General features: G+C 44.5%; 1 protein-coding gene across 7 annotated transcripts in view; it reads left to right on the forward strand.

Annotated features, from left to right (window-relative positions):
• The window catches only part of PPFIBP1 (PPFIA binding protein 1), a 101,934-nt gene that overhangs the window by 31,847 nt on the left and 50,857 nt on the right, over window positions 1-19,230 (forward strand). The window contains exon 1 of one of the 7 annotated variants that reach the window (XM_066568356.1): window positions 18,607-18,622. The exons of 5 other annotated variants lie outside the window; for them this stretch is intronic. The gene's annotated coding sequence lies outside the window, so the exon portion shown is untranslated. Of the gene's footprint in view, window positions 1-18,606; window positions 18,623-18,697; window positions 18,896-19,230 lie in introns of those variants that run through there. One more of the 7 variants, XM_066568355.1, reaches the window with a different exon arrangement.

A 19,230-nucleotide genomic window follows, 5' to 3' on the forward strand; every position in this document is an offset into this window, starting at 1 on the left:
CTGTAAGCACTGAGCAGCCTGCCCTGTTTGTCCAGCATGTGACCCCTCTGCTGCACACAGCGTTTTCCTGCCTCCCACCCATCTGGTTCTTCTTATTTTATTGGCTTTCCCAGTCCTAGAAATTGCTTTGTATTCAAAAAACATAAATTCATCCCTCACAAAGCTTGCAAACCTGATTTCAGTTCTTCCCTTATTCTTTGAGAAACTCTTTTTGCTCTAAGACCGAAAATGTACATTTTCCCTGTTTATTTAGACAAGCTTATTTTGTTCTGCAGAAATGTTGTCAAAAGCTAAGTTTCTTTGCTTGCATTTATAATCCTCTGAGGTTTATGTATTGGGAATAATCTTTGTGAGCTGGAAAAAGATTGTCCAATCTGTTTCAAGATGCCCCACTTTCTGAGTATTGCATCTCATTAGGAATACAGTTGGCTGTTGGCATGGCTTTTTTCTTCCTCTGTATAGCTTGGGGGAGAAGATACATCATTTCTTCATCTAGTAATAATGCTTGGCACTTTGCATCTTCAAAGAACTCTGTGGCTACGAATTGAATAATTCCTATAACACTGTGTAGTAGCTTCTCATTATCATTTCCTGTGTTCTACAGATGGGCAAAGTGAATAAGAAGTCAAGTGAGCTTAGGCCATGGAAAGAGAAACGAGGTCAATTTGAGTTCCCACCTTCCTGACTTCTAATAGAGCAAAAGAAAGTTTGATTCAGGTTGACACAAAGGGAAATGTAATGATCTTTCCTAGTTTTCTTCACTACTTAAAGTGCATTTTCTGGTGGTGTTTTTTGATGGTTTATTATTGTATCCCTAAATAAGTTTTCTCACTGACTGATGTGGTTGGAGAAGTGTGAGGAATTGACTGAAGTTTTATAAAGGTGAAGTAGCATGTTAATGGGATTAGGTTTGTGGAGTGTCACTCACTGCTGTCTGGGGGGAGCTCTCTGCTTCTTCCGTCCTCTTTCCTCTCAAAGCAGAGGCAGAGGAGACTGTTTCTGTATTATTTGGGAATATTTTTTCCCCATCTTGTTTTCCATCTCAGACTAAGATGGGAAAAGTGAGCCTCAAAATGAGAACTGTGTCAATACACAGAAGCTGATCTTTGTTGTTTCATCCACCACATGCCATGCTAAGATTTTTTTTCCCTCCCAGGGACTGTAGTGGAAGTTGTTGGCTCAGAATGGTGTCTGGAATGATGTCATTTGCAGAAAGAATTTCATACAACTGCACTAGGCTATAGACCTTGATTTAAAGCTGCTTAATTCCCAAATGCATTGCATGGCATATAGAAAATGTGAGTGCTGTAGGCAGTAAACCGTGGAATTATGCACTCTTTTACAGAGGAAGTCATGGTAACAATTTTGTTGCCTACTTGGTAGAAGTTAGTTAAAACTTTTTTTCAGGAATTCTGTCTTTTTACAAAGTTGCTTTGGAGCACTGGAGAGTGTTCGGGCAGTTTAGTCCTCTTGGGGAGAATGGATAATCTGCTAGGTGCAGAGGAGCATGGAAATCACATGAAGAATTCCTTCATCTTCTTAGGAAAATCTCGTGGCTGCTTCTCTGCAGGCTCTCAGAGGTTCCCTGGCCACCTTCTGACTGGCTTCAGATGCCTTGCTTGATAAACTTCCAGGCAAAAAGCCTTGCTTGGCTTAACACAGCTTTATTCTGGGCATGCCATGCTAGTGAAGGCGGTGGAGAAAGCAGCTGTCTCCGGCCATGTGCCCTTTTTGGGGATGCAGAACTTTGCAGAGACTTTTTTAGGGGCTCAAGATTTAGTTCCAAGATTATATTTAGTTTTCTGTTTCTGATGGGTGGGACAGATATCCTGATGCCTTAGATGAGACCTTCAGTGATGGGCAGCAGCACCAAGGTATCACAGCCGGTATTTTTATTTTCATTTTTCTTTGACTTTCTTATATAGGGAATGAATACCTCATTTGTGCATGCTCCTTCCCAGTGCTGGGTAGAGCTGTCCTGAACCACTCTGTGCTCCCAGGGCTCTGTTTTCATCCTCTGCTTCTCATGACACCCAAATTGCTGATTACTTGTCTGCTGACTTTTTAAGGATCTGAATGTGGCTTTTCATGAATCTGGATGTTTTTCCTTTATTGGGCTTGGGAAGCTCTCAGGGCTGAGTTGGGACCTGGAATTCGCAGCAGTGTTGCAGAGCAACTGGTGAAGGCTTCCATGCCTTGCTTGCAGGATATGAGTACTTGTGGTGAGGTCTTGGTGTCTCTCCTTTGTAATCTGGTAGCTTCTTTCACTAGATTTTGATTTCAGCTGCTTAGGAAAAATGTCAGCAACTCAGCATGTAAGGAGCTGCATGTGCATCTGGGGTTGTTCTGTTACGTTCGTTTTAATTTTGTGTTCTGTAATTTTTTTGAGGTATTGCATCCAAAAGTGGTGAGTGCCTCCAAGAATGTGCCCAGGGCAAATTGCCTGAATCATACTGATACCCGAGGAATTTTATTGAGATCTTTTAGGACCTCTGGGTGTTCCTTAGGTATTTGAAATTAAGAGGAAGGGACCCACTGGCTGGAAGGTGATTGCACAGGGAGGGTTGGATGGGGCTGCTTTTTTTTTTTTTCCCCCTGGGGCATCAAACCACTGTCAGAAAGCACTAAGGTCTTCAGTGGAAAACCAGCTGTTGTCATTTTTCAGCTCTCCTCACTGCAAATTGGCGAGCTCCCCATTTCTCCTGTGTTTGAGAGGCTGAGGTGGTGCGGCCCAAGTCTGACAAGTGATAACCAGGGAGCCTGGCCGTGTTCTCTGGGGGGATTCCAGCTGTAAGCTGGCCTTCTAAAATGAGCAAGGAAGGGGCTTCCAGGCTGAGCTATCTGGAAAATATCAAGCGGTAGGTGACAAGGTGTGAAAGGCAAGGGCCACTCCGAGCAGTGAGACGCTCCAGAAACCTGGCAGTGACAGCAGTGGGAGAGGTACTGGATGCAGCTGGAGATGGGCTGGAGCAGGAACTCTGTGTCCAGTCTTTCCCCTCTTTCTAAGGGAGGCTCAGACCCACTCTGCATTAAATTGGTGTTTGTCTCAGCCTGCTTATCCGCTGGCCATCCCACACACTCACTCCAGATGTTCTTATCTCAAAACTGGAGATGCACCTGAAATTGTCCTTCCAGGATTTGGAAGCTTTTTTGTTAAAGCTGTCTGTCTGCCAGTGTTTCCAAGGACACATCACACTTTGAAATCGTGGTATTAAAATGATTGCTTTTGAAATGGAGGGAGGGTCATGTGCTCTACATCAGAAATTCCTCTTAGTGCTTATTAATCCGGTATATAAATGTCATGGCTTACATCCACAGGGTGTTTATATTGAATTTTTAGCTGCATCAGTATCTCTTGCTCCTCAGAATAAATGCCATATAATCTGGTAATGAGCAATATTCTTAATTTAGAAACCAAAAATAGGACATAGACAAATCTGAGTTACTGGAAGAAAGTAGGAAATAGCCTTACCTCATGAGGGGAGAGGAAGTTCAGTTGAATCATCTAGTATTTAGTGTAATTGTAAGGCCAGAGAATTCTGTCTGTTTCCCTAGGATGGCACAACAATTGCCATATTCCAAAGGCCTGATCCTCCTGTGGTACACCTCTTCTGAGGTGTGTAATGGGGTAGTTGGGAAACACCCTTCTTTCCACACCCTCAGGAGGTCAGTGCCCACCAATTGGAGGTACATTAAGCAGTAGGGATTTTGGCTGATGCCCTCTAACACCCTCTTTGAAGGAGATAAAGTTGTTCCTCTGAAACCTACAGTGAGCAGCACTGGCTGGGACAAGATGAGAATTTGGGAGTGGAATCATCCTTGCTGTGGCAGGTGGGCATCATCCAAGATCTCTAATGTCTGGAGCACCTTCCAAGCTGACAGTCCTACACCTGAAGGAGGTGCAGTGGAACCAATAGTCATATAAGCATCAGTGGCTAATAAAGTCAGTCCCTGATACACTAAGGGTGGTAATACTGCAGGATGTCCCCATGGAGTGATGACTCAGTGGCCAGTGCTTGTTTTCTCTACACCATGAGGCTGTTAATTTTAGCTCAGGTGCTGTCTGAGTGCTGGGCAGATGGGTGAACTTAGTTCAGTGGAGGCTTTCTGTGACTCATTGCCTTTCCCAGACACAGCCTGCTCTCCTACCCTGTGAACTCCCTCAGTGCAACAGAGCAGCACTTGTTTGCCCTGATTCACTGAGTGATTTTTGGTTTGTGTTCTGTATGCAGTAACAGTGGCTCTGTGTAACCCTAAGTAAAATGTGCCGTGAAATATCTTGGTAAAGAAGTTACCTTTCTATGTGATGGTGGTGTCACACTGAACCAAAGTGATGTGGAGCAAGATCCAATAGGAAGTGAACATGTCTTTGTTGCAGACTTGGTGTGAGTTTTGGAACTTCAGTGTTTCCTGTGGTCCCAAACATACACACACCCCCACACCCAGAGCTGTGCTCTGGTGGTGCCTCTAAGTGGAGAAGGAAGGCAGATTGTCGCAACAATGATCAGGATCTTTGTGAAGATTTGCTCATGTTGTGTTTGTGGCAGAGGCCATGTCTGGCAGGTGGTCTGAAGTCCGTCAAGGTGAGGAGAGAGCTGCTATTTATTACTGATAGCACCCACAGATTGCACAAAGCTGCCAGGATCTGTATTTTGAGGTCCTCTTTTGGTCACTTGGTCAAACAGGAATCCAGTGTTAAGCATGTTCTCAGCAGCATTGACTTCAGTGGCATTAGAAACATGCTTGACATCAATGTGGGCTTGTGCAACTTGCTGATCTCAGGCTGGGTGGGTCTTGCTGAAAAGCTCCTGTGCCGACAGAGAGACTGTCGCTATTTCAGGCTGTGGTTCTGCTCAGCTGTCAATCCAATTTAAGGGGACCAGATTATAAACACTGTGAAGTGCTGAGCTGGTGCAAAGCTGCTTTGCTGATAAGGAGCTGTTCAAAATATTTGGAAAGTTCAACTCTGCTGCGGGACTGAGCAACCATTCCTGGCTCCACTCCCAGGGCTCAGTGCCGGGGGTGTTTTGGCTGGTTTGCCTGCTTGGCTGGATGCCGAGTGGCCGAGGCTTGATGTGCCCTCGGTGTCACTGTGCCTGAGGGACACTGGGGGATGGCAGCAGTAAAGCAGCCATCCTGGTTCTGCCATCTGGGCAGTGAACAGCTGTCTGTTCCTGTGAGGACAGAAAATAGTGTGGTGCATCCCATCAGGTGCTGCAGCATTGCCAAGAATACCAAAACTGAGCTTACGGCAGCTCGGTGTCCTTGTATCTGTTCCCAGCTCCCAACAGGAGATGAAGCTCTGATAGGTGGGAATGCTGCATCCCTGTCTGAGGAAGAGCTTTGTTGACTGTCAGTGTTTCAGCCCCAGAACAGTCTGGCAACAGAGCAAATTGGCAGCTTGCAAGTGCTTGCAGGAGTCTCTTTGTGGATTTGGTTGTATTTTGCTCCAAGACCTCAGCAGAGATTTCCACAGTTCCTCCCTTGCCCTTGTCCTTACTGTTGCCCTTTCTCACCCTGTCCTTCACAGTGCAACAATGTGCTAGTGTTTTATTGTTTCCCTTTAAGATTTTGGGCACTAATAGAATTTATAGAATCATAGAATGGTTTGGGTTCGAAAGGACATCAAAGCCCATCCAGTTCCAACCCCCTGCCATGGGCAGGGCCATCTTCCACTATCCCAGGTTGCTCAGAGCCCCATCCAGCCTGGTTGTGGGCACTTCCAGGGATCCAGGGGCAGTCACAGCTTCTCTGGGCAACTTGTGCCAGGGCCTCACCACCCTCACAGGGAAGAATTTTTTATTAATATCTAATCTAAACCTCTTCTCTCAGTGTGAAGCCATTCCCCCTTTTCTGTCACTTCAGTTCCTAATGAAGACTCCCTCTCCAGCTTCCTTCTAGGCCCCCTTCAAATACTGGAAGGCTGCTATGAGATCTGTATAAAACCTTCTCTTCTCAAATTTTTTTGATCAAGGAGTGTGTCGTGTATAAACTTAACACCTTTGCATTCTGTGAGTATCTAGAGTAGCTGCACTTGAATGTTCCCACTCCTCTGTAGCCTATCTCATAATTTCCCTTAGGAGCCTTCTTTGCAGCTGTGCTGCCATCCACAGAATCTCTGCCAGCTGTGCTGCAGTGCTCTGGGCAGGGAATTGGGAGTGATGTGCACAGTCCAGCACAAATGTGGTATTGTGTCCTCCAGATAGTTCCTGCAAGCGCTCACCTGGATCAGATGCCTGATGCCAAAGGGTTTCCTGGTGCCTGGGTGCAATGTTAAGGTGTATTTTCCTGTTAGCAGGACATTGTCAGCCACTGATTATCCCCCTGTCGCTAAAGGTAGGGGCAGCACTGCTTTGAGCAACTGAAATAGCTGCCTGTTGAGAGGATGGGAAAGGGAAGCCCAACAACATTGCTACATCAGGAGAAACTACGAGTGCAGTCAGTTCTGACAGCGAGAAACTGTGTAGGTACACAACAAACAGCAGTAATGGGCTGCGTCTGTCTCCTCTAATGCTTCCCCTATCTGATCAGTTGTCAACATGTGTTAATCTCTGCTGCCACAGAACATGGAGACAGCTCTGAGGTTTGTGCTGTTAAGGGTGTGTGCTGTGTATAATTCACAGAGTGTTGTGACAGCCTTAGCAAATGTCATGATCCACACCAGGGAGCCCTGGGATCCGGCTGCGTTATCTCCTGTGTTACCCAGGAGGAGTTTGGAGCCTTGCTGGTGTTACAGCAGGAGAAGCAACGTGTGTGGTCATGTTACCCTCAGTAGACATTTGCATGTGGCTCTTTGGAGCACCAGGTTGCTGGCCCACAGCCACACCGGCATCTTGGGATCTTGTCAGATCTTGCAAGCAAAGGAGCACCAGGCTGGGTCACAGTGCTTGGACGAGAAGTTTCCAGGGAACAAGCTGCTGATGCAGAGTTACCACTGACGTCCTGGTGGTGCCCTGTGCGTTCTGACATGCATGCTGGGTGTGTTCCTCTTTTTCTGTTGTTACTTGGTATTTTCTGACTTCACAAGAACACTACTACAATTCTAGTGTCAGTGAGAAATCAGTTGACTCTTCTCTCCCCCGTACCATCGCCAGTTGTAAAGGATTTGAAATGAGTGTTTTGAAATCTGCAGAGGGGTATAGCATTGATTGTTTATGAGATAAAAATTGCTCAGGCACAAGTTGAATATCTACTTGCACTGAGCTTGGCTTTAGCAGCAGTGTGAAGCCATGCTTCAGATTCCTGGATGCTGTTGCTACATGGAGTGCTGTCTTTTTTTCCTCACTGGTGCAAAGTTCCCAGAAGTGAGAAGTTCCCACTGATAAGAATTTTGCACTGTTGAATGTGTGCTCTACCTGGGTAGGCTCACCCCTTAAAATAGCCATGAAGACCAGAGTAACAGGAGCCCCAGCTCAGGTGAGCAACTTTTAACCTAAGCCCTTCAGGGTGACTGGTTTAGCTAAGCTGTTTGTTTTGATTTAATGCCCAGTTTACTTCACCTTCATGTCTGTCTTCAGTTAGGTTAGCTCTCTTGAGTTTGGCAGCTGGAATTGGGAAAATAATGGCTGTTTTACAGCATATTATTGGCACACTGCTGTGTACAAGTTAAAAATTGTTGACTAAGATGGAAGTTTTCTGCCTTGCCCCACAGGGCTGCAGTACCAGGGGAGCCTCTTGGGCAGGGTTACCACAGGTTAAGGTATTGTGTCAGTACAGAGCAGGTGGTCTCAGCTGCCAGAGCCACTGCTGAGTACAGCTGAGTTCCCATGCCACAGACACTGAGGAGTGCCTGTGGCATGGGAACTCGCCAGCAACCCTGTGGAATTGTTTCCTCTGGCGGGAAGGAGGATTGCAGCTGTCTGGCCATGGTTTGGCATCTCAGTACTGGTTTCAGGCCTGAAGAAGTCCTCTGTCCCATGATCTGTTGGTTTTCCTCCTTGTCCCTGCAAGCTCCCTGGGCAGCCCAGGAAGCCAGAGCGCTGCCCCCTGGTCACAAGTCACTGGTCACTCACTGTCAGGCTGGTGGTAAATGTCTCCTCCTCAAGCCCTCAGGTGCATGGTCAGGTCAGGTTGGCTTCATTACCTGTGTACTCAATGTTTGAAGACATCCCAGGTCCCTTACTCACACCTCTTTCTTCCCTGCCAAGTGCACGCTTGTGCTAAATCTCTTCCTTCCGCTCTTCATCAATGGTTACGAGTGTGACTGAACATCAGCTCTTGTTTCATCTACACTGAGACTTAGTTTAAAAAAAACAGGATGCTATGGAAGTAATTGTCTTGTTCATGTTGCTTTCCCATGTCTTGGTTTTTTTAGACAAAATACTGCAACAGGGAATTAAACCCCTACTTTTTGGAAGGTTTTTAATTAGCTGAAAATATGGATTAAGATCTTGCAATCTGTAAAATACTGCACATCATGCTGCTACATCTTGGGCAACACTCCATTTTCTTTTTAAAGACAATTTAAATAGAATATTAGGGGAGAGGAAAAAAAAATCCACTGCAAACCAGAGCACAGAAATGGCAATTTAGAATTCTTGACATTTCTCAGAAAGCTGCTTATGATTATCTCCTTAAAATGGCAGATTTTGCCTGCAAGTCAAGTAGAGGAGCAGGAACTGATATTCCATAAAATACTAGGAGAGGCCTAAATGCATTTATGATCATTGAGACTTTTGCAGGAAACAGAAACTTAGAACTGCCAAAAGTTTTAATAAAGGGCAAAAAGCAAATCCCAAAATCCAACAGCATGACTTAGATACTTCCTCTGCCAGAGATATCTCCTTGTTACCATGCTGAGATACCTGTTCTGACATTTTTTCCCCTTCTTTTTCTGTGTGTACTTGTAAAAGCCCCAGTCTAAACTTCCTGACACAGGTCTGTACTACTCCCTCAGGTCCTGTCCCTGCTCACCAGAGAGAAGAGATCGTTGTCTGAAACACACTAAATAACATTTCAGTAGTGCAGGATTTCCAAGGTATTTCAGTACTTCCAAAGCTGTAGTGTACCTGTAGGGAGCACACTGGTGTTAAGGGATGCATCCTGGGCTGCACCCAGGGCAGCAGGGGTGCCCCTCTGCCCTGCTCTGCTGAGCCCCCCCTGCAGGGCTGCATCCAGCCCTGGGCCCAGCACAGGAAGCACAGGGAGCTGCTGGAGCCAGGCCAGAGCAGGGACACCAAGGGGATCAGAGGGATGGAGCAGCTCTGCTGGGAGGAAAGGCTGAGGGAATTGGGATTGTTCAGCCTGGAGAAGAGAAGGCTTAGGGTGACCTCCCTGTGGCCTTGCAGTGCCTGAAGGGAGCCCACAGGAAAGATGGAGAGAGACTCTGGACAAGGGCCTGGAGTGACAGGACAAGGGGCAATGGCTTCACACTGGCAGAGAGAGGTTTAGATTGGATATTGCGAAAAAGCTCTTCCCTGAGAGGGTGGTGATGCCCTGGCACAGGGTGCCCAGAGCAGCTGTGGCTGCCCCAACCCTGGCAGTGTCCAGGGCCACATTGGATGGGGTTCTGCGCAACCTGGGATAATTAAAGGTGTCCCTGCCCATGGCAGGGGGTTGGAACAAGATGATCTTTAACATCCCTTCCAACCCAAACTATTCTCTGATTCTATGATAGGAATTTAATTACAAAAATAACAGAGTTTATCAACAAGACCTGAACCTCTCTGAGGTAAACCACCATGGTGTGTGGTTTTGCTGTGTTTTACCAGCAAAATCTCGAAGTGGATGAATCCATGTAGGTAAGTGGCAGTTTTGTACTGTAAGGAGGGTGGTAACTGAAGGGGGTTTGTAGCACTGCTGGAGCAGTGGGTGCAGCAATGGATTTTTGTATGAGCAGTTCAATGTGCTTGTGATTTGGAGCTGTCCCCATTTCTGTCCAGTGACTGAAGCGGCAGCCATGCAGAGCTGCCAAAATGCCCCTGCTGCAGGGTGTTTCCATGGAGTGGTAAATCAACGTTGAGCTGTCCCTGAGAGGAGCTGTACTGACACAAGCCCTGTGTGAAGATGTGTGACAATTCCACCCTGAAATAAGTGATGTTTCTTTTCCTAAATAGGGATGAAACTGTAGTTCTGTTGTATATGTAAAGCAAACAATTGTGCCAGTTTTGGATTTACTTTTCCCATTTCAAGCAGCAGGACAATCATGGCTGAGGCCTTGGCATCACTAGTGTCTTCTGCAAGCCCAGACTAGACTTGTTTCAGTGCTTTTTTTGTGTTCAGCAGAGTAAGATCCTCCTCTAAGGAAGTTACCTTCCTAACTTTAGCCAGGGAAAAAAAGGTCTTTAGTCCTTCAGAGCTAAATATAACCTCCCTGAAACTGTCCCTCCAGTGATGGCTCAGTAAACACATGGAAAAATACTCAGCCCCAAAACAGGATGCTCAGGACGCAATAGTTTTAAACGGTTATTTGTATAGATCTGTTATATATGAAGCAAGAACTAACATTTTAAAACTCATTTAGTGCTTGAGAACATGCAGGATTATCTCCAGGTAGTTCCAGTGTCTCCTCATATACCACAAAGGATTTGGCCACAGATGTTGGTGTGGTTGCTGAGGAAGCTGCTATTCATGATGAGAAAATGTAATGATTTGTGTACTTCTGTTCTTTGGGGTGGGGTTTTGCATTCCTCTGGTTGGTTTGTTTCCTGTGGGGTTTTTTGGCATGGTAGTAGAGGACAGTTCTAGGATCATTCTTTAATTCCAATGGTTCCAAAAGGTCTTCGATGGAAGCACAAAACCTGGTGCATGTTGCCAATCACCCCCTATCAGTTTCCATGGCAACTTTCACTGTGTTTGGGAGTTGAGTTTTTCCCTTTGCCTTCTTATGAAAACCATTGAAGATGATCAGCTCACCCTGGTTAAACCATATAAGGGCTTTGCCAATGCTGGTGTACCTTGGTTTTGTTCCAGCCTCCTCCCTCCTGTTGCCTTCCTGCACTGGGCACTTCTATTAATCACAAATTCCCACTTGATGGCAGCAAGTCAGTTTGAGTCCTACAGGTTAAACTTGCGTTGTTCTTTGGGACCAGGATCTTCAGCCACAGGTGGGGGCTGGAGTGTACCCTGGTTCTGTTAGACCTTTGATACATGAGGAACTCCTCCTTGGCCAGCTGGTGTAGTGAAAATCAGCCTATGGTTAATATAGACCTTTCTTTCTATGAGACTGAGTCTTGCCCCAGCCCCCCCAAAAGTTGGGAAAGTGTGAAACACTTCTAGTGTCTGCTTCTTTTAGCATCAGATGTCTAATTTAATTTGTATGTAAGTAGGAAAACTTTGAAGTGTGGTCAAAATACAAAGGGAAAAGGACTTCAAAGAAATGCAACATTATAAGTGTATCTGATCCCTCAAGGTTTTTGAAGCTTTATCTTGAGATTATGTATTCAGAGGAAGATTTGTATGGAAATACTGAGGGTCATTAATACATCCAGGCCTTTATGAATGTTGGCCTTGAACTATTCAGTGCTAGTTTTGCTTTCACATGGTGGCAGGCAAGTTGTCCTTCACCCATCTGTCTGCACTGCCAGTGTCCCTGACACAACAAAAGTTAATATGGTTTTTGAGGGGGAAACCAAAGTAAAACTGTTATGAGTGAGACTTGTTCAGCACTGTTATCCCATGATCAGCAGAGATCTCTGGTATGGCTGAACAAAACCACGGTGTGTAAACTCTCCAAACTTCTGATTTGCACTGGTTGCTCTACTGGAGTCCAAGGTGGTCTGTGGTGCTGGATTACAGATTTCTAATACATACCTTGAACTTTGGGAGAGTTCAGATCTTGGAGCCGAGCTTTGTTTTAGGGTTGGGCATCCACTCCTGTACAAACATGCCCAGCTGTGCTGAAGGAGAGTGGTTGTTGTTTTTCCTTTTGGCAGACAAGGATTCTGGCATTGAAGGTTTTAATTGCAGGAATTATATTAGCAGTTCCCAGTGCTCAAGAGGGGGTATCTGTGTATGTGTGCAGGAGGAGCTAATTAAATTTGTATAAATAATGGGCTTGGGAGCTTTTAATCCTAGATGTATTTTTCCATCCTTGCTATCATTTCTTACACTGAAACTGTTGAAAGTTAGAAAAATATGAAGTTGCACAAGAGCCACTTTCTCACAATACAACTTTGAAACAACAGTGAAGTTGCTTTTGGTCTTTCTATGTCATAAAAACATTTTTTGAATTTATTCAGTGTTTTAATAAAAACATCTTAAAATATTATTAATTTTTTAATATTTTTTGAAGGTTTATTTTAATTAAATCTGTAGGTCAAGGGAATGGAAAGAGTTAAACAGTCAGGATTTTTTTTCTCTATTACAGACTGTTAAAAAGTCAAGTGATCTTGCTTCCCCATGCCTTCCTTCCCTTCTATGCCTTACTATATTTCATGTCAAATAAGAGCCTTTCCATGTTCAAACTTTCAGGATATTCATAGATCACAAAGCTTCCTTCAGCAACCATGTGCCTCAATAATGCTGTTCTTTCTTTATGAAAACTAATATCCTGCTGGAATGACTCCTCTGGAAGACCTTGAGTTTTGAGAGAGTTTGAGGGTTTACCCTCAAACTGGCTTTCCAGAAGAGTCTGTAAACCTGACTGGCTTAAACATGTGGCAGATATTTAATAATGGAGAGGGGCAGTTCAGGTCTTGCATGTGATGGTATTTCTACATTATTGTTGTCGTGGGATTTAGCCACACCTAAGTTTGCTTCAGACTTGTTGACTTGGATCGTGGCCCCACTTGTGCTGTGTGCTAACCCATCCACTGCTGATCCTGTGCCTACAAGGAGGGTTTTGTAGCCCCTTGCTTCAATTAGACTGCTCTGGATACCAGGTGATTTATAGGTGTATTCACACTGAACTGCTGCAATTGGGCTGTAAATTTTCTTGTAAGCTGCTCTTGCAAGTTATCTTCTTCTCCATTTTAATGTGTTACAGCCCTGTCTGCTAAAGGCAGCCCACTATTCGTAAGGTCAGTAATAAACCACAGTTTATTGCTGTATCTAAAGAAACAGGCATTTTTCATAGTTCTTATAATTAAAAAAATTGTTTGACGCTTAGAATGCCTGTAGTAAATAACTCTAGTCTCAGTACCTTGTTATCCCAGAGAAGTCCATGTAGGTTTGCAGCAGCTGCAGTTCTGCCCCAGCTGGGTATCACACATCTCTTGATGCAAGCATGTCTTAATTTTCTGAGTGCTAGGATTTATCTTCATCCCATGGACTGCATCTTCCTAAGGTGCAAAGCCAGCACTTTCTGCTCATCTTGCTGATGGGGTGAGGGGTGGGATATTCCCCCCTCCTACATATGCCCAGAGGCCTGGCCATGGGATGGAGAGTGGTTGCTCCCTTCCATCCCCAGACCTTTCTCTCTTACAGGGGAAGCAGCAGAAAGAAGACACTTTCTTCTCTTCCACCCTTCCCCTCCCCCCAGTTTCTCTCCTCTTCTGCTGCAGGAGAAAGAGGAGAGCATAGGGCTGGGCCCAGTAGTGTTTAAAGCTCTGTTCCTGCAGAGGCCACAGCTCTGGCTTGCTGCTGATCTGCTGCCTCCCTCTGCCTTGCTGGTGAAGGCCTCCTACCCTTCAGTATCAACCATGAATGTATTATCCTCACCCATGTAGCCCTCCAGCCCACCCCACCATTCCTCTAGCACTGATGTCTTTGTCTTGTGAACTCTGAGCCCCAAGCACAGCTCAGCCCCTGCTTCACTGAGATTTTTTGCCTTGGGGGATGCTGGAAGCTGCAGGGCACCAAGACTGAAACCATCTTTCTGCAAGAGATGGTGAGGAGGTGTCAGTTGTGCAAGAGGAGGATGGAGAGGACAGCATCTCTACCCCTAAGAGCCATCTGTAGGCTTTCAGGAGAAAGGAATGAGCAGCAGAAGAGCTGTTTCCTGTGTCCTGGGTGCTAAATTGCTTCTGTGCTGAGGAGCAAAGCTGGCACAAGGGTAGGCAGGACACAGGGCTCCCCAGCCAAGCAATGGTGTGGGCAGCATATGGTTCCTTAAAGCTGCACTGTAGTGGTCGTGGGGGTTTGGGGATTTGTTTGCTTGCTACTCACCAGTGCAGCATTCAGAAGAGGAAGGCCCCCTCTTGGAGCTGAGAGCACACAGCTTTTGTCCTTCATCTCTTGGCACTGGGACTTTGGTGTTGAAAAAGCAAGACAAAATCAACAGTGCTCTGCTCCCTGGCTGAAAATAAAAAGGAATAAAAAACTTTGCTTACTCCAGCGTTACTGAAATCCCTGGAGCTGTGCTTTCCCTAGGGATTGGAGAAGGGATGTGGGGAAGAGAAGTAGCTAAGAGAAAGTGTGGGAAGGGCAGCGCTGGGAAAATGCCGTGTCTGTGTGTGCCTCTTCTTCACCCTAACATCTAGTGACTCTGGAGCTGGGCAGTCAGCACAGGCTGTGCCCCAGAGCAAGGAGAGGATGGTCCTGAGGGGATGAGGGAGTGCATCCCCACAGAGCCACACTGCCTGAGCAAGAGGCATCGCATTGTTGTGCAGCCAGGAGTGCCTTGCTCTGCAGGGTCTGTGGCACCTCTGGCTGGCAGTGGGATAGCACAGTCTGCAGTTACCAAACATCAGAGGTCACTGTCTGAGGAGAACAAACACACTTTTCTGAGTGTTTTGCTCGTGAACCACTTGTCCCTTTTTGAAGCTGAGAACTAATGCAAAATTTGAAGTCTGTGTTTTGAACCCACTTTGAGTATTTCAGGAATGTCAAAGGTAGAATGTCCATTTTTAATAGTGATTAAAGTCCATGCACTGCCTAAAGCAGCTTTTCTGAATGTGGACTCTCTCAGATTCCAATTGTGCTACCTAAACAAAGGCTGTTGGCAAAGCTCCAGTGTGAGTTATTGGCAAAGGGCTCCAGTTTAGGAGAAGATGAAGAGGTCCACAAGTTTTTGAGGAGAAAAAGAGAAAATCCAAGGGAAAGTTAGCCTACACTTTATTGTTTTTCACTTTTCCCCCATTTTTTACTCATTAAAATTCAGTCCCATTCTATTACAATTCTATTTAAAAAAATGATGCCTTAATCAAGTTGAATTTTACCCTGCATCATTCTTAAAATGCCAGGAGAGTTGAGATGGTAAATTGTGTGGTGGCAGTGGTGGGACTGGCAGCCTCAAGTTCTCAGAGATCATGAATCTTTGAAAAACAAAAGTATTCTCACACACAAACATGTGCTTCAGATATCACACTCTTGTTTTGCATATCATTCCTGAAAGGTAGATTTTAACACAGCATAATCAGAGGCAGATAGAAGGGGAAAGATGCAATACATACACAGATTTTCCATTTGTAACAGTTGATGCTGCAAAATTAAAAGGCATTGGATTTTTTGTTGTTTTCTGCAGACACTTATTAAAACACTGTTCGGGCTAATTGTATTTTATTTATCTATGGACTTTTTATGGGTGGTGCCCTCTACCTCTACTTTGTGGGGTGTCAGCTCTGAAAGTGTGCATCTGGAAACTCTTGGACATGAAGGTCCAAAATCTAGAGCCAAATCCTTTCAAATCTGGAGGCTTGTGAATTTTACCTTTGGATGCAGCTCATTGAAAGAAAGTGGCACAAGCAATGAAATGGGATCTAAATGTGGGTCAGTGCTCAGGACTAGGTGGGTTTTAAGGTATTTATGAGAGCTACCTTTTGGCCTGTCACCCAACAGTGCCTCTTTTGTTTAGTAGCCTGTGTGGCCACAGTGTGTCAGTAACATATTGCTGGGGAATGTGAGGCATTTCCTTGCTTGAATTAGCAATCTTGGAGTCAGGGATGAAAATCTCATTTGTTTTTCTAATCAGTGGACCCAAGCAAAACAGGTGAGAAAATAATGTACTGGTTCTCAGGCTTTCTGAGGTGAGAAGTTGAAGACTATTAAACAGTTAACCAGTAAAACAGGAACAGCTTGAAGTGGTCTGTGAGGGGTGGTTTTTGTTTTGTTTCGGTTTGTTTTTTAACCAGGCTTCAGTTGACCTTGGATTGCTTGAGTGAAAAGAGTGAAAGTGAGTCTGAAGGGGGTGTGCAGACAGGTATTAGCATCACACAGCTGCTGTGCAGGTAAGGAGCTGCCTCCCTGTCACAGCGCTCAGAGCCCACAAAACAACATCACCTGCCAGTGTAAAACCCAGGCTTCTAAATTTCCTTTCAATTGCAACAACAGCAACAAAAGAGCTGCTGGAGTAGGGTAGCAGAGATAAGCAATGGGAGTGATTTCAGTGCTGCAGACCCAAATAAAGGGTTTGTTTTGTAAGTGGATATGAATCTAAGTCATAAACCTTGACTCAGAGACTTTGGGTGTTTACATAAGCTGTTTGCTGTGTATGCATCTCTGTCAAAGGATCTCAAGGATGCTTATCTTGTCGAGGATGAGCTTCTGATTTACGACCAGAGTGTTTAACAAATGTTAAGGCAAAGTGCAGAATGCAACTCAGCTGGTTTGTAGTAAAAGTTGTGTGATTTGAGGTATGTTTTTCCCAGGTATTAACATTTATATTTTGGAAAGACTTCTGTGTTTTGTGCTCTTAAAGTACTTTAAAGTAATTTCTACAACTTGAAACCTTTTATCTTGACATGTTTCTTGCGTACTTATGGGATGGGCTTTTGTCACCAGTGTGCTTCCATTCATTTTTATCAGTTAAAGGAAATAAATAGCCTTTGTTGTATAATAAAGAAATAATGAAATTCAGGGAACAAAGAAAGGATCTAGACTTAAGGAACAAAGGGACATTTGTTGCTTTGTTTGTAGTCCTGCATAATAGGAGAGCAGTATTGCTTTGATGTCATTGACTACAGCTCAGCAAATTCAAAAATAATTTTAGTTATAAAAATAAATAGACATAATCAGTTTAAAGTAAGCCTTTGCCAACATTTGGATTGTTTTTATCCATAATAATGTTATGGATACACCTGGCTCCACATGATGACCTTGGGTAAGGGGGACAATGTCTGAATTACTTGGCTAAAAGCATATCTGGGACCTTACTAGATTCCTATCCCTGCCTCAAACAAAGGTATTTCTCTATATTATTCCTATTGAGGTATTTCTAGCATTTCCTCACTTGACTTTTAAAATTCAGTTTGTTCTTTTCTTTCAAAACACCAGAGCAATGTATTCAGCTAGCATCCATTTTCTTTTTTAGTTTCTTCTACCAGGCCTGGAAGGAATGAAATGGAGTCATCATTTACATTAGAAGAAATGTTAATGACTCGTAGTGTAAATTACCCAAATACATTCATTAGTAAACTGCTACTGACTGGTGGCACTGTAGTTGAGCATCTTCAAAACATCCCATGAGAAACTGTGCCAGGGATTTGGATTGAATTCATTTGAAACTGTTTGCAATTGTGATTGAAATGTATTTTGTAAATAAGTCTCCATGTGTTTGTGTTTCTCTTCTGGCCTGCCAGAAAAAGCAGAAATAGATGTGTCTAAAATGGCATTTGTCTTCATGAAATAGAGCTTTATTTTGTAAAAGTTAATTGCTAAGGATGTGTTGTTTTAGTGTCATGAGGCAAGAGAGATGAATTCAAAAGTTGCTTTAGACCTCTCATGCAGTCATCTGGTCCATGTAGCACTGAGAAGGCAGGACGTGGATTTTGACAGCATTTAGGGTCTTACTTTTGCTGTGGAACAGGTTCTTTCCCTCCACTCTCCCCAGAAAAGATGACTGCAGCTTCTTAGCTTTTTTATTTTACTTTCATGGTAGGCTGCTCTGGGGTGACAGCCAGTTCTTGGGGGTCCTCTTTTACTCTCAACAGCCCTCAGAAACAGGCCCTAATCAAGGGTTTTGATTTCTATGTATCAAAATTTCCTGGCTTAAGGAGTGTTATGTGTGAATGGGAGAGCTGGGGAACTTAAGTCATCCATCTTACTGCATCATGTCTTAAAAATAATCTGTAGCTGATGCTTTATTTCCCAACGCTGAGCATTTGCAGCCCATATGCACAAAGAGGAAGGCAAGTGGGACAAAAGGCCAGCCTTCCCTTCCTCAGGGCGGTGACATCCAGGGCACGGTGTGTCCTCTGGGTGACATCCAGGGCACGATGTGTCCTCTGGGTCTTCCGACCTGCCAGCAGGCAGCTGATTCCCTTTAACTCTGAGAACCTCTGGGCTTTAAAGTGTGGTGTGTTTTGCAGGTGGAGATCCAGGATGAGACCACCCCCAAAATAACAAACAAATGGGCTCCAAAATGTTGGCCCTCGATGCCTCTGTGTGTGCCGTTTGATCTAGGAAAGAGGCAGCCTCTGGGTGGGAAAACTACCATTTCCTACATATGTAAAATGCTTAAGCACTTTTTTTTCCTTCTTTTTGAAGTCTGCCATCTTAATTAAATATCAGATTTTGAAATCCATATCCAGGCAGCTTTCCAGTTTGCATCCAGCAGACTGCAGTTCCATTCACAGAGCCTCTTGTTGGTTTTTTCTTTCCTCCAGCTTTCCTTGTGTTTATTTGCAGGGCAGCGTTTTGTTTTCTCTGTAAGCCGTTTGGAATACGTCTTCACCAGCGCTGTAGCCACAGGGTTTGTATGTCATTCAAAAATAAAAATAAAAAAATCTCCACCTACTGAAAAGTGAACAGCACAGCCCTAGCAACCGGCTGGTGCGTTTGAACCAGAGGAAGGGACATTAAACAAGTAAGACCACATTATGTCTTCTCTGTTACAGCCAGGGATGAGGTAGAAATGTCAGCTAGTAATAAGATTAATCATAAATGATAGTGGAGAGAACTGCATTTGTATTTTATTTTTGGTTTTTTTAATGGTGGCTTGTAAATACAGGCTTGATGAAGCGATGCTTGTTCTTGTCGGCATGAGCAGGGTGTTCAGCTGGGAGCTCTAAAAGGGGGATCTGCCTCTGTACAAACAGCCCCCCACACCCCACCTGGCACTGGTTGTGCACACAGGAAGGTAAGTGTTGTCATTTTCTTGGAAAGCAAGAGAAAACTTATTTTAAATTGTCTTGTCAGTCAGGGCACTGTCAGTACCTTCCTCTCAGGTGTGTTGTCAGTGACGTTATACCAGGGGTGGATCTCATGCATCTGCCTCTCTGTCTCCTGTGTGCACCTTGATATCTCATTTATCTGCCATGCCATAGATCAATCTGTGTTAAAATTATGCTTTTTCCCCTTCCTGCTTTTATGGATAATGGGAAGTTAAACTGCTTGTCATCATTAGCTATGCATTATTTTCCTAAGGAGCTCCACTGCACTCCTCCAGGATAGATTTTTTTTCATGTTACCTGT

Source organism: Molothrus aeneus, chromosome 32 (genome assembly GCF_037042795.1).
Source record: "Molothrus aeneus isolate 106 chromosome 32, BPBGC_Maene_1.0, whole genome shotgun sequence".
NCBI classification, from domain to species: Eukaryota; Metazoa; Chordata; class Aves; order Passeriformes; family Icteridae; genus Molothrus; species Molothrus aeneus.